Genomic DNA, 12,748 nt, shown 5'->3' with positions numbered 1-12,748 from the left:
CACAGATGTTTTCTGTGTGCTCATTCAGAAAAGACTATGAAAAATAAATAAGATAAAATAAGAAAAATAAATAAGAATAATTTAAAAAAAAAGATGTTGTGGAGGAAGGTAAGAAAGTTCTAGCAAGAACATCAGGCCTGGAAGGAGTCCCCAGATGGTAGCCAGATAACCTAAAGTGGGGCATCAGGGCAGAGCATAAAGAATAAGGGCCACGGGGCAGAAAGGAGTTCATCATTGACAGTTCGCACCAAGAGTCCTGGACCCCTGGAAGATGGGGAATATGGAGGGTGCTGAGCGAGCAAGCACATCCCACAGCCCTAAGGTCTCCTCAAGGCCCCAGGGATGCTCAAAGTGATTTGGCTCAAGTATGAATTCCGTCAGGCTCTCTCCACGTGGGACTTCTGTGGGTTCGGGGCAAGTGGCTTTAGGGCAGGCAACAGAATAGGATGCCTAGAGCCAATACACCAATACGCCAGGCCAACTTGAACCTGTTAGCCATTTAACTCCAGGGGCTGCGCTCAGAACCATGCTGCCCTGCATGCCCTCCTCACCTACAAGATCAAGACCATTATTCCTTCCCCCCGGCTTTTTGAGAATCTACAACAGCTCGTACTCTGTTCCTTGCACATCCAAAATCACATACGGATTTTCCTCTTGTGACGGCCAGTGGGACTGTTCAGGACCACATTCCCACCATCCTGGTCTCCCGAGACCTCAGTGGCCGAATGATCGCTTTGATAGTGAGTTATTAACACTCATTCCGGTGTCTATAGGTTGTCAAGATGTCTCAGAGAGTAAGGGTGCTTGCTGCCAAGACTGACATCAATTTGATCCTCAGAAACCGTGTGATGAAAGGAGAGAACTGACAACCCCCCAAGTTTTCCTCTGGCCTCTACATACTGCACAGTGGCGCATGGATTTCTACATGCATGCGCATACACTTGCACACAAATAAATGTAAAAAAAAAATTAAGACGAGATAGCTACCTCCCTTGTACACCCCCTTACCCTAGACACCCTTCACCTGATTTTCACATCTGTTTACGCAATTATAACTGTCACCATAGGCCAGTGTGTTTCATCATGAAAAGAATGAGGAAAGGAAAAGGGAAACCGAAGGCTGGAGATTTATTTCAGTTGGCCTACTGCTTGCCTAGAGTGCACAAAGCCCCAGGTTGGATTCCCAGCACCGCATAAATTGGGAGTAGAGGCACTGCATGCCAGCAGGATGGGCTATCATCTGAGCAGCTGAGAGGTGGGAGCTGGAGGATTAGGTGATCAAGGTCACCCTCGTCTACGTAGAAAGTTCAAGGCTAGCCTGGGATAGATGAGAATGTGAAGGAAAGAAAAGAAGGGAAGGCCGGGCATGGTGGTCTCTAATCCCAGCACTTGGGGAGGCAGAGGCAGGCAAATTGCTGTGAATTTGAGGCCAGACCAATCTACAAAGTGAGTCCAGGAAAGCCAGGGCTACACAGAGTAACCCTGTCTCAAAAAAACTGAAAAACAAAACAGGGAAGGGGGGAGAAAGAAAAAGAAGGGAGCGTGGGAAGCGAAGGGAGAGGAAAGGAAAAGGAGGGAAGGGGAGAAAGAAAGCTAGCTGGCTAGCTGACTGTAAGTCAAGAATCAAGAGGATTCTGGGAACATCTTTCAGAGGCGATGCAGCCTATAGCTAAAAAGTGAATGTGCTTTTCCCACCAAGAAACACATTGAGACAGGAAAATAACATCATTTCTCAATGGGAAGGGGGTGGAGACGCCCAAATCATCCAAGGAACCCCTAAGGGTCCTGGTTTTTAAAATCCCAGTCCAAGAGTAAGGCATCTTCCCTGCTGTGTGGCTAACAGATCTGGCCTTGCTTCCTTTGAGCCCCAAGCAGTTCTGAGAACTTACTTCCAGTTTTAAACTCCTGCCTTCTGTGGAATGGAGATGACATCTCCCTTAGGGCGGTTTGGGACTCAAATGGGGGTGAGTTACAGGACACAAGAGTTTAGGCAGATGAAACTGTCAGGGGCTCCTAACTTGCAAAACAGGATAAAGTTTTTCTTGAGCGGTTCCAGAGCTCCCCCTTTCAAAAAGGGCCAAGCATTGGCAAGACTGAATGTTGGGCCAACAGCACCACCTGGTGGTAAGCATGAGATCTGGCACGTGTCACCAAAGACCATCACAAGAAGACTGCACCCCCAAAGAGAGTTGGGTGAAAGAGACTCCAAACTTAGGCAAGGAACGTTGGCTGACCTATGTTTTCACCGCTGAAGAACTGACATCTGGTACTGTCCAATGGGTTCCATACATCTTAGAAAAGACAATTCCCTTCCCCCAGTTTGCTTTTTAATTTGTATAATGGAAGCGATACTTTATTTGCAGGTAGATACAAAGAATGTGAAAAGTGTATCAATGACAGATATTTGATAGACACTTAAGACCTTTTTTTTAAATTATATTTGATCCCAAGAGGTGCCTGGTCTCAATGCATCTGACACATGTGTCCCATGTGCCCTGGGGAAACATCCAAGCATCCACACTATGAGCCACACAAAATTCCTCTCCCTCGCCTTCGGGAGACGTGCTTCGAAAGCCAGGCCAGTGTAGGAAGCACCCGTCAGAGCTGAGATCCCTTGAGAATGGCAACGGAAGGAGACTGTTCGTGCACGCACGCAGTCTACAGCAGTGCTGAACATTTGAGATACGAAGATTTCACGTGCTTCACGGCCCTACAGTTTCATTTTAACCAGAGAGGGACAAGAACAAATATGTCCTTTCACGGATCAGGTGTTCTGTTGCGTTACATACTCCTTAGGACAGCAACACAGAGGCAGGCATGCCCAGTGCAGTCTGGGGGAGTTGGAATGATTCAGCCCAGGCCTAGTGTGAGCACCTGCAAAACCAAGAATGAACGATCCTACAACCGGCCTCAGACAGACTGTGGTTGGCCTGGCCAGGGGGTAGTACCAAGAGGACACAGCATGAGGTTGGGACTGCAGAAGACATTCCTTGGAGACAGACTGAATAGGGAGAGAGAGGCTGGGATGAAACAGGGCAGGGACAGCCAAGAAGTTCCTCCACGCCCGCCCACGGCATCGTCCAAGCTGCGTCCCCCGCTCGCAGATTCCAGAAATGCATTTTCTGTAATCTGATGCCCTGTGTGAAATGTGCTTGTCCTCCTCTGTCTCCCTCTCCCTGAGGATTCCAGAGAAAGAGCCCCTCAGCAGTCTCCAGCGGTGGTTCTCAGCCTGTGGGCCGTGACCCCTCTGGGGGTTGTTTTTCAGATATTTGCATTACAGTTCATAGCAATAGCAAAATTACAGTTACAAGGTGGCAGTGAGGGGCTGGAGAGACAGCTCAGCGGTTAAGAGCACTGCCTGCCCTTCCAGAGGTCCTGAGTTCAATTCCCAGCAACCACATGGTGGCTCACAACCATCTGTCCTGAAATCTGATGCCCTCTTCTGGCATGCTGGTGTGCATACAGATAAGGCACTCAAATCAATAAAAATCTTTATAATTAATTAATTATTAATCAATCAGTTTATAAAGTGGCAATGAAACAGTTTTATGGTAGGGGGTTGCCACAACATGAGGAGATAGATTAAAGGGTCACAGCATGAGGAAGGTTGAGACCCACTGACAGGTTGACAGCCTGTCACTACATACTCCTTAGGACAGCAACACAGAGGCAGGCATGCCCAATGCAGTCTGGGCCCAGCAAGCCCCTCCCCACTCCCACACTTTAGCCCTGATGACACCCTCTGCCCCAACCCTCTCAGAGGGGACTCCTTCCTCAAGTGTGACCTTCTCATTGACAACCTCTGTCTTCTGCTCCTGCCTCCGCCCCATCACCCGGAAGAGCTCAGGAAGGATGCTACAGGGGAGAGAGCCAAAGACTCCTGGGATAAATTCCAAAGGAAGTGAGGGAAAGCTACCTGTATCCCACCCAGAAGCCGCATTTCCTGTACACCTACCGTGCACATCCAGTCTTCAGCAGAGCAAGGCAATAAAAATCCTGGGGCTGGGACTCATAGCCAAGTTTGCAACTTCCTAGTTGGATAAATCTGCACTGGTTACTTGAAACTCTTAGGGCCGCCAGGAGATGAGGGTGTCATAAAGATTAAAGAAAACACGATAGCACAAAGACTTGGGAGACTGCCAGGCACACATGAGAGCTTGTTAAAAGTCAGCTATCATGCAACAAGCACTGTTTCTTAAGCATCTGCTATGTACCAAGTCCGGAACTACAGCTGTGGACTCCAAGATCCTGGTCCTTTTGTCTTAGAGTTTGCAATCAGCAGAGGAAGGGTAATCCTTAAACGTGAGCAGTTTGAGGGGGAAATGGGCAATGCTAACAGGGAGACTAGGATGACTAAGGGGAAGCAATGGAACCGGGTTGGGAGTAATGACATTTAAGCTGAGACGAAGAGGATGTGCAGGATGGAGGGGACGGATGTCAAAGCCTGTAGGGTGGCCAAGAACACTGAGCCATCAGGAACTGGACGAAGAGAGCCTGGGGTGACTGCCATGTGGCCAGAGAGAGAAGAAGGACTCAAGCTACAGCTGGAAAAGCAGGAAGAAGACATCTCCCATAGGGCCTTTGAGAGATCAAGCACTTTGCTCTACGTCAGAGGGTGGCCAGGGAGACAGGGTACGCAGAGATGACTTAGTCTATGCTGATAACTATAGGGGCATAACCCAAAACACCCTAAAAAGATGCAGCTGGGATGGCAGAGACGTAGGAGAGCAATCAACTTGGTGATGGGCTGCACGTAGGAGGTAAAGGGTGGAGGTGGGGATGGGGATGAAGACCTTTAAATGAGAGTGAAGACCAAAGAAGGACCACACAAACAGGAAGACCAAAAGCCAGCTGGGGCGATGCCAGACACATAGCTCCCGAGGAGAACCTGGTGAACCAAAGAAACAAATCCCCGGGAATGTGCACTTGGGGGTGTGAACATGTAGATGCATTTATCAAGTAATGTGAAGAAATAGACTCACACCTTCCCTTCAGGGTTTCATCCTGGAAGTTCAAAGGGCACAGTGCAGGATGTGGGAGCGTGCGGTAGACTCCAGCTGAATGGAATACTGCCTGTAGGCAACCAGGGATGGCCGATTCAGGCTTGGTAGCAATTTGACCCCAACAGCAGCAGCAGCAGCAGAGCATGGGGCGCTGGGGAATATGAAAGTTAGTAAAGGGGGCGTTGCTTAAGGAGAAGTAAGAAGAGCTTAGATTGAGCTGGGTGGTGGTGGTGATAGCAGCAGCGGCGATAGCGCACGCCTTTAATCCCAGCCCTCGTGAGGCAGAGGCAGGAGGATCTCTGTAACTTCGAGGCCAGACTGGTACACAAAGGGAGACCCAGGACAGCCAAAGCTACACAGAGAAATCATGTTGAGAGGGAGGGGTGGGGGGAGCTGAGATTGGAGACTGGAGAGGCGGGTTTCAGGGAGAAAGACTGGAGTAAATCTCCTGGGAAGCAGAGCCCTGCTAAAGACTTCTGGAAGTTCTTACTCTCTATTTCATCTCTACCACATCCTGATTCTTGGCTCGAGAAAAGAACGGAAGCCTTTTGTATTATGCCGCCCTGGTTCTAGTCTCTTCAGAGGCTACGCAAGTGTCCATCTAGGACAGGGAAATAGTAACTAGTTTGTTTCCTTACGATACTGCCTTGTTTACTGGGTTCCCTATTAGTTCAGTAGCCAGACTTTGTAGCGTGTCTCTTCAGAAAAAGAAGAGGGAGCTAAGGTCTCAGGTCATAACAACTATGTGATGAGTCAGCATTTGCTTGTTGGATCCAAGATTAGGATTCTCCACGCAAAGAGGTAACAATGTGAGCATAGGAGGACAGGCCTGAGGGTAAAGTGCTCACATTCATGAATGAGGACCCGACCCGAGTGAGGGCCTCATCAGCCAGCCAGTGCAGCCAATGGGCAAACTCCAGGGTCGATGAGAGATTGTGTCTCAAAATAACAAGGTGGAGAAGGCTAGAGGAAGATACCCCAATATTAGCTTTTGGCATGCACACACACAAAGAAACAGTGTGGCACAGACAGCCCGTTTACTTGTTTCTGAGCATCTAGGTAGTCTGCATTCCCCAGATGCTTCCACAGGTAAATATGAGCACAAGACTGAATTCTAGCAAAAACCCCAAGAGATGCGCTATGGGCAGCCCAGGGCCCATGGGGAAGAGAATTGACCAGTGGTTGAGTTTGATTTGAACAACAGAGCAGAAGCTGGAAATCCAAATCGGGTTGGCTATTTGCCCATCTGAGATTCCGGGCAGAGATGCAGCTTCTCCAACAAGGGCACTGAAAAGCCCAGCCTACTTCCCTGTAGAAGCCAAATTGAGTCAAGTGCTTCAGAGGAAATAGCCAGGTGCTATGAATAGCCAGGTGCTATGAACGCTGCGAAGCTGCTGTCGGAAGCAACAGAGGTGGCTTCGGCTGGAAATGATGGGGAGGGAACTTCAGGTGGACAGTTTAAAAAGCATGTGGAGGGCTAAGAACAGAGCTTACCCAATAGCCTAAGAACCTGCCGGGTATGATCGCCAAAATGCAGCAGGAGAAAACCAGGCATGGCGGCAGGCACTGGTCAACCCAGCACGGGGGAAGTAGAGACTGGCAGATCCCTGGGGCTCACCGGCCGGCCAGCCTAACCTACGTGGCAAGCTGCTTAGGCAGACAGAGTTCAACAACAACCCAGGTGATGCCCCAGCCTGCACATGCACACACACACACACATGCACCCTTCACATGCAAACACATACGTGGAGACAAAGAGAAGATAGCTAGAGCCGTGGGTGCAGTGTCCTTCTGCCAGCCAAGGAAAATGAAGCATGCACTCGTGGCCAAAGCCTACCAAACGCCACTCACAGATCCCAGTTCTAGGTTCTGGCTCTACTCCTTGTGCCATATTCCTCCTCCTCAAGCCAGAGCAGCCATGTTGCCTAGACCTGGCTAGAGCTGTGGACAGCTGCTGCTGAAGATAAAGGAGACGAAGGCGTCATGATGGAGTAGAGAGAGTGAGAAGGTCTGGGGGTATCATCATGGCCCAGGCTACCTGGAGGTCCTAACCGGGGGAATGATGACGCTCTCCTCAGAGAAGGCAAATGGACCCAGTGTATCCCTCCAGTCACAGCATTCACTGTGTTTGCTCCTAGGTGATGACATTGCTTAACTGATATCAATATTCCTTCACATCAAGAACAACAGCTAAGGAGCTCAAGAGATGGCTTAGCAGTTAAGAACACTGGATTTTCCAGAAGACCAGAGTTCAAGTCCCAGCACCCACAGGGCATCTCACAACCACCTGTAACTCTGCTTCCAGGGGATCTACCACCCTCTTCCGGCCTCCAAAGTCTCAGGGCATGCAGGTGATACACAGATGTGCATGCAGGCAAAACCCTCGTGCTCATAAAAATGACTTCTTAAATTAGGTAGAAAGGACAATGGCTAAAAGTTAATTGACCTTATTAAGTACTCACCAGGCGGAGGGTATTACAACAGAAATGTCCGTACCACACGAACTTCTCACCAATGGTCACAGTCCTTATTTCAAAGATGAAGGGCCTCTGGGAGTGGTGAAGCATGCCCCCAGCACTCAGGAGGCAGAGGCAGGCGGACCTCTAAGTTTGAGATCAGCCTGGTCTACAGAGCAAGTTCCAGAACAGCCAGGGCTCCTAGGAAAACCCTGTCTCAAAAACCAAAACAACAACAACAAAAGATGAAGCACCTAAGACCCAGGAAAACAAAGTCTCTTACCTAAATTCATAAAGCTAGGCTTCAGCCAAGTCAGGGTTCAAACAAGAGACGACCCGAGTTCAGAGAAATTAAGTTCTTCTACTCATGGAACTGCGGTGACTTACACATATTCTTCTCCATATTCAGGGGACACACTTTTTTCGGGGGGGGGCCTTCTAATTAGCCTTCTCACTTTTCCTAGGACCGAGTTAATGGAAACATATGCACATCAAAACCACACCTCCATTTGCAAATCTCAGCTGTCATGGAATTACATGTGTGCTAGCCTCGTAGCTTTCATCAGAGTATCCAACTGCAAGAATGCACCAATATAGCCCTTCCCGGGGCTCAGTGACCTACAGTAACAAACGCTCATTTGTGTCACTCTCGGATGAGTTGGCTGCAGGTCAGCTGGCTTGGCTCTGAGCTTTGGGTTGGGTTCAGACCTATCCACGGCTCCACACATTCCTCTTGGACCAGCAGTGACCAGGGAATGTTCTTGTCACAGCAGGTCTCAGGAGCAGCAGAGGCCAGGTTGCACAAGAATGTTTCAGGCCATCTTAACTTGCCCCTAGCATCTCATTGGACCAAATAAATCAGGTCGCCGGGCCAACGTGGATGGGACAGGAAGATGTCGTCCACGCACAGTGGGAGGGTACTGTAAAGTCACATGGAAAAGTGGAACGACACAATCCTACTGTCCAGGAGGTAGAAAACGAAGACTCACAGCCAGCAGGCACAGAATCAAAGTTGGCTACCAGAACAGGCTGGCAGAGCAATGCTGATGATCCACTGGCCTCATCTTCCCCCTGTCCCTTCTTAGCTCCCATGGCTCAGGCACCCCCCTCTCAACTTCTTCCTATTTCCTAGTCCTGATTGTTGCAGAAAGAGGTGGAGTCTCATCAAAAACCCAAACTGCTCCAAGATGGAACTTAAGCAAAAGTGGAACAATGTTCATGATAACAAATGAAATCCCAGAACCCCAAAGGGCCCTCCCAACCTGAGCTTTTCAGCAGTGTGAAGTACACGGGGCTGGAATCACTTTCCCGGACCCTCGATCTGTAGACTAGGGATCCAAGTTTCTGAGAAATGAGATGGGTTGCTGGCAGCCCTTCCGGTAGTGTCACAGTGGCCCAGCCAAACTTGAGTGCATGTCGCCTGTCTCTAGGCCATGGTTATGGGAGGAAGGAAAAGTCATCAAACCCAGATCCAGAAAACAGCACGGGGTTTGGGGAAGTCAAACTTGGTTAGGGAAAATGTCTGGGGAAAAGGTGTGTCCCAGGAAGAGGGCCCTGCAAACACTTCCCTCCGGAAATTCGGCCTGCTCAACTCCACCGGCATCCAGCTTTCCACAGGGCCCCTCTTGGGTCATAGCCAGAGATGTCCAGGCCACAGGAATTCAGTGTCCTTCTGAGTGTCTGCAAAAAGAGAAGATCTCATCTTAATTCTAGGAATGGTGAGTTCAGCTCATATTTGTCCCAGGGCACAAGATGACATGATTTCTATTTCTCTAGCCATCCTTCCCTCCCATTTTCTCCAATGGCCCCAAATTAGTTTCTCACCTTCACTATGCATGCACCACCATCTTCCCAGTTGATTTGGTTTGAAATGGGGTAAAAAGAAAAAAGAAAAAAAATTTAAAGCAAAAATCCATCTTTAGCTACCAAGTGGCCTTGCTATGTTTGGGGGATGATACTAAAATAAGTGCCTTTTTATTTTAATTTAATGAATTGGCTGACATTATGATGTCAGAAGGACTGGAGCCAAAGGTGTTTTGCTAAAGGGAGTCTCCCCACGGCCCCCCCCCAGACGACAGGGCACCCCTGGAGCCCATAGTACTTGTGACTGTTCCCACTGTTTACACACCTAGCTCCCCTGACTGCCTCTTTGTGGGAAGTTGTTTACATGAATTTATTTTGGGAAAATTCCATTAGACAGGACCAGGATTTCTTCACAAATCATTGCCTCTCTCTTGTGTCTTGATCAGATCTGGGCAGGAGACTCTCTCCAGCACTCTGTCCCCTCAGGTTTCTCAGAAGGGGTGAGGGGAAGGAACCGGGTGAGGGCTGGGAAGGGCAATGGTAAAAGTGATGTGGGCGGGGGAGGGCTGGGAGGGAGAGGCTTCTGGTGGGACCCGAAGCTGGTTCAGGGAGAAAAATGAAGGCCGCACAGGCTAAGGAGTGGCAGGTCCCTTACACGGTTCCCAGGCCACAGCTATGTGTGGGCTTGCTCGTCTTGATCCTGGCTTTGTGCTAAGACACTAGGGCGCAGAAACAAACTGATAATACTCTCTTACCTCAAAAAAGCTCAAAAGCTTTTAAAAAAAAAAAAAAGAAAGAAAGAATGAATGAATGAATGAATGACAGGAGCGAGCAATTGCCAAGCAATCCAAATCAGCCTTGTGATCCTGGTTGGGTCTCCACACCTTTGCTCCACCCATCCCTTCCTGAAGCAACTTCATCCTTCCTCATCAACTCTGCTTTGAAGGGGGATCCCAAACTTTGAATGGATTCAACTAGCTATCACCGGTGGCATCTCTCTCTCTCTCTCTCTTTCTCTCTCCCTCTCCCTCTTTCTCTCTCTCTCTCAAAGTCATTATTTTACGGCCTGAGCAATTCCTTCTTATTCCTGAAGACAGGCTTACTTGGCTGCCTGGTGGGTACCAGCTTCAAGGCTCCAGAGATGCTGGGGCATCACCTTCGCTTTGGAGGAGAGCACTTGGGCCCAGCAGAGAGAGGGAAGGAACGGGACCACAAACAAATGAGCTGTGGAGTGAACGCTTACTCCCACATAGAGGGTGGTGGCTGTGGTGGCCTTTCACCTGCACCAATCATGTCTCAAGCCCCCTGGGTTCAGCAGGCCTGGCTCCTCTGTCTACGGTCAGGCTCTCTGTATGTTCATCCTCTTGTCTAATAAAAAGAGGGAATCTTTAGGAAACAGCACGTGGGGTGATGGCAGGGCCCACATTTGCTAAACACTCACTACACACCATGCATGAGGTCAACTGAGTTGTTGTTTTGGGGGGTGTTTTTTGTTTGGTTGGTTTGATTTGGTTTGGTTTTTGGTTTTTTTGGTTTTTCGAGACAGGGTTTCTCTGTGTAGCTTTGGCTGTCCTGGACTTGCTTTGTAAACCAGGCTGGCCTTGAACTCACAGAAATCTGCCTGCCTCTGCCTCCCCGAGTGCTGGGATCACAGGCGTGTGCCCCCGAACCCTGCATGGTTCAAGTGTTGTATAAGGATAGCTCCCTCTGCCATCACAACTTCATAACTTGGAAACTCAGTGCAGTTACACAAACTTGCAGAGTAAACGGTGCTGTGCTCAAAGCCCCACAAGTGAACCAGACAAATGCACAGCTCCTTTTGCAAATAAAAAGATAGTTTGATTTTTCTCCGCAGGCCTAACTGGAGTCTCTCAGGTTTTACCTGCTTACTTGTTATTGGTTCTTGTGGGGACCTTTATGCATGCTAAGCGAGCCCTCTGCCACTGAGCTACCCCACGATGCAGACACCATCATATTGCAGGCCTTCGAGCATTTAAAAGCCAACTCCAGCATCCCGTGGGTACAAGAGCATCAGTTTCAGAACTGGATCCTGTTCTTGTCATCCTACCTCTCACCAACTACTTCAACAAAATTCTTAAGTGTTCCAGATCTTCGGTTCTCTCCCAGTGTTGCCGAGAACGTGAAATAAGAGCATGTACGTGCAACGTCCGGTCACCTCATTGGTGCATCTGTAGTAGATATTTAAAAACACAGGGAAGGGCTGGAGAGATGACTCGGTAATTAAGAGCACGCAGTGTTCGTCCAGGAGACCTGAGTTTGATTTCTTGCACCCACATCAGGTGACTCATGACCACCTGTTACTCCAGCTCCGGAGGATCCCACCTTCCCAGCTCCCTTGAACACCTGCCCTGACATACCCATCCAAAGAAACACAGACACAGACACTTGAAAATAATAATGGGGCTGAAGAGATGGCTCAGGGGATAAGAAGGCTGGTTGTTCTTCCGAAAGTCTCCAGCAACCACATGGTGGCTCAGAACCATCTATAGTGAGATCTGGTGCCCTCTTCTGGTGTGTAGGCACACATGCAGGAAGAATGCTGTATAAATAATAAATCTTTAAGGAAAAAAAAAGTCTTTAAGAAAAAAGAATACAAATGAAATTTAAATAAAGGATTTTTTTAACAGTGATTGTTGCTATTATTCAGATAGGTACAGGAGACTATGCATTGAAAGACATTAATAAAGGTGGCGCGTGCTCCCATTGTGGATGGATGTTCCTTCATCCTCTGACTGATAATACTTAGAACATAGAGACCATCAAAGAGACTGGCCCTGCTTCTTTGCTTTAAGTTGCTTCACTGCTCAAATACATGTCCACATGCTTTGTAAGTGCTACTACACTTTATGTGTGATGTGTTAAGCGGCTCGGTAGAAGGATGGATGGATAGATGGATGGATGGATGGTGGATGAACAGATGGATGGATCCAAAATAGCCTCTACCACATCTTTACAAGTAAGCTTTCTGTTGCAACAATAAAATACCTGAGATGAGCAACTTAAAAGAAAGGAAGATTTATTTTGAAGCATGGGATTATGAGTGGTGGTCAGCCCATGGCCACTTAGCCCTATTGCCTTAGGGAGCCTACTCAGACAGAAAATCATGGCAGGGAGCATGGAGTGTAGAAGCCTTATCAGCTTTATGAGGTCAGGGAGTGAAAGGGTGAATGGAAAGAGAGAGAGGTCCCAATATCCCCTTCAAGGGCATGTTCCCGGTGACGATACTTCTACCAACAAGGCCTCCCCTCCAAGTTGCCACCCATCCCCAACAATGCCACAAGCTTGGAATTGAGTATTTTAGCATAGGAGCCTCTGGGGGACATCCCAAAGCATTCTACCACAGCTCCTAATGCAGGAGTGTATTCTGTCTGCATAAGGTGCACTTTATAAACCAAGATTTTTTTTTCCATGTGAAGAACTGTTGTCATCCTACGCATCTAACCATGGTAGGATTTTGTCCTCTAA

This window comes from Psammomys obesus, unplaced genomic scaffold (genome assembly GCF_907164565.1).
Source record: "Psammomys obesus unplaced genomic scaffold, mPsaObe1.curated_primary_1811, whole genome shotgun sequence".
NCBI lineage: Eukaryota > Metazoa > Chordata > Mammalia > Rodentia > Muridae > Psammomys > Psammomys obesus.
Note: the sequence above shows the minus strand (reverse complement) of the source record.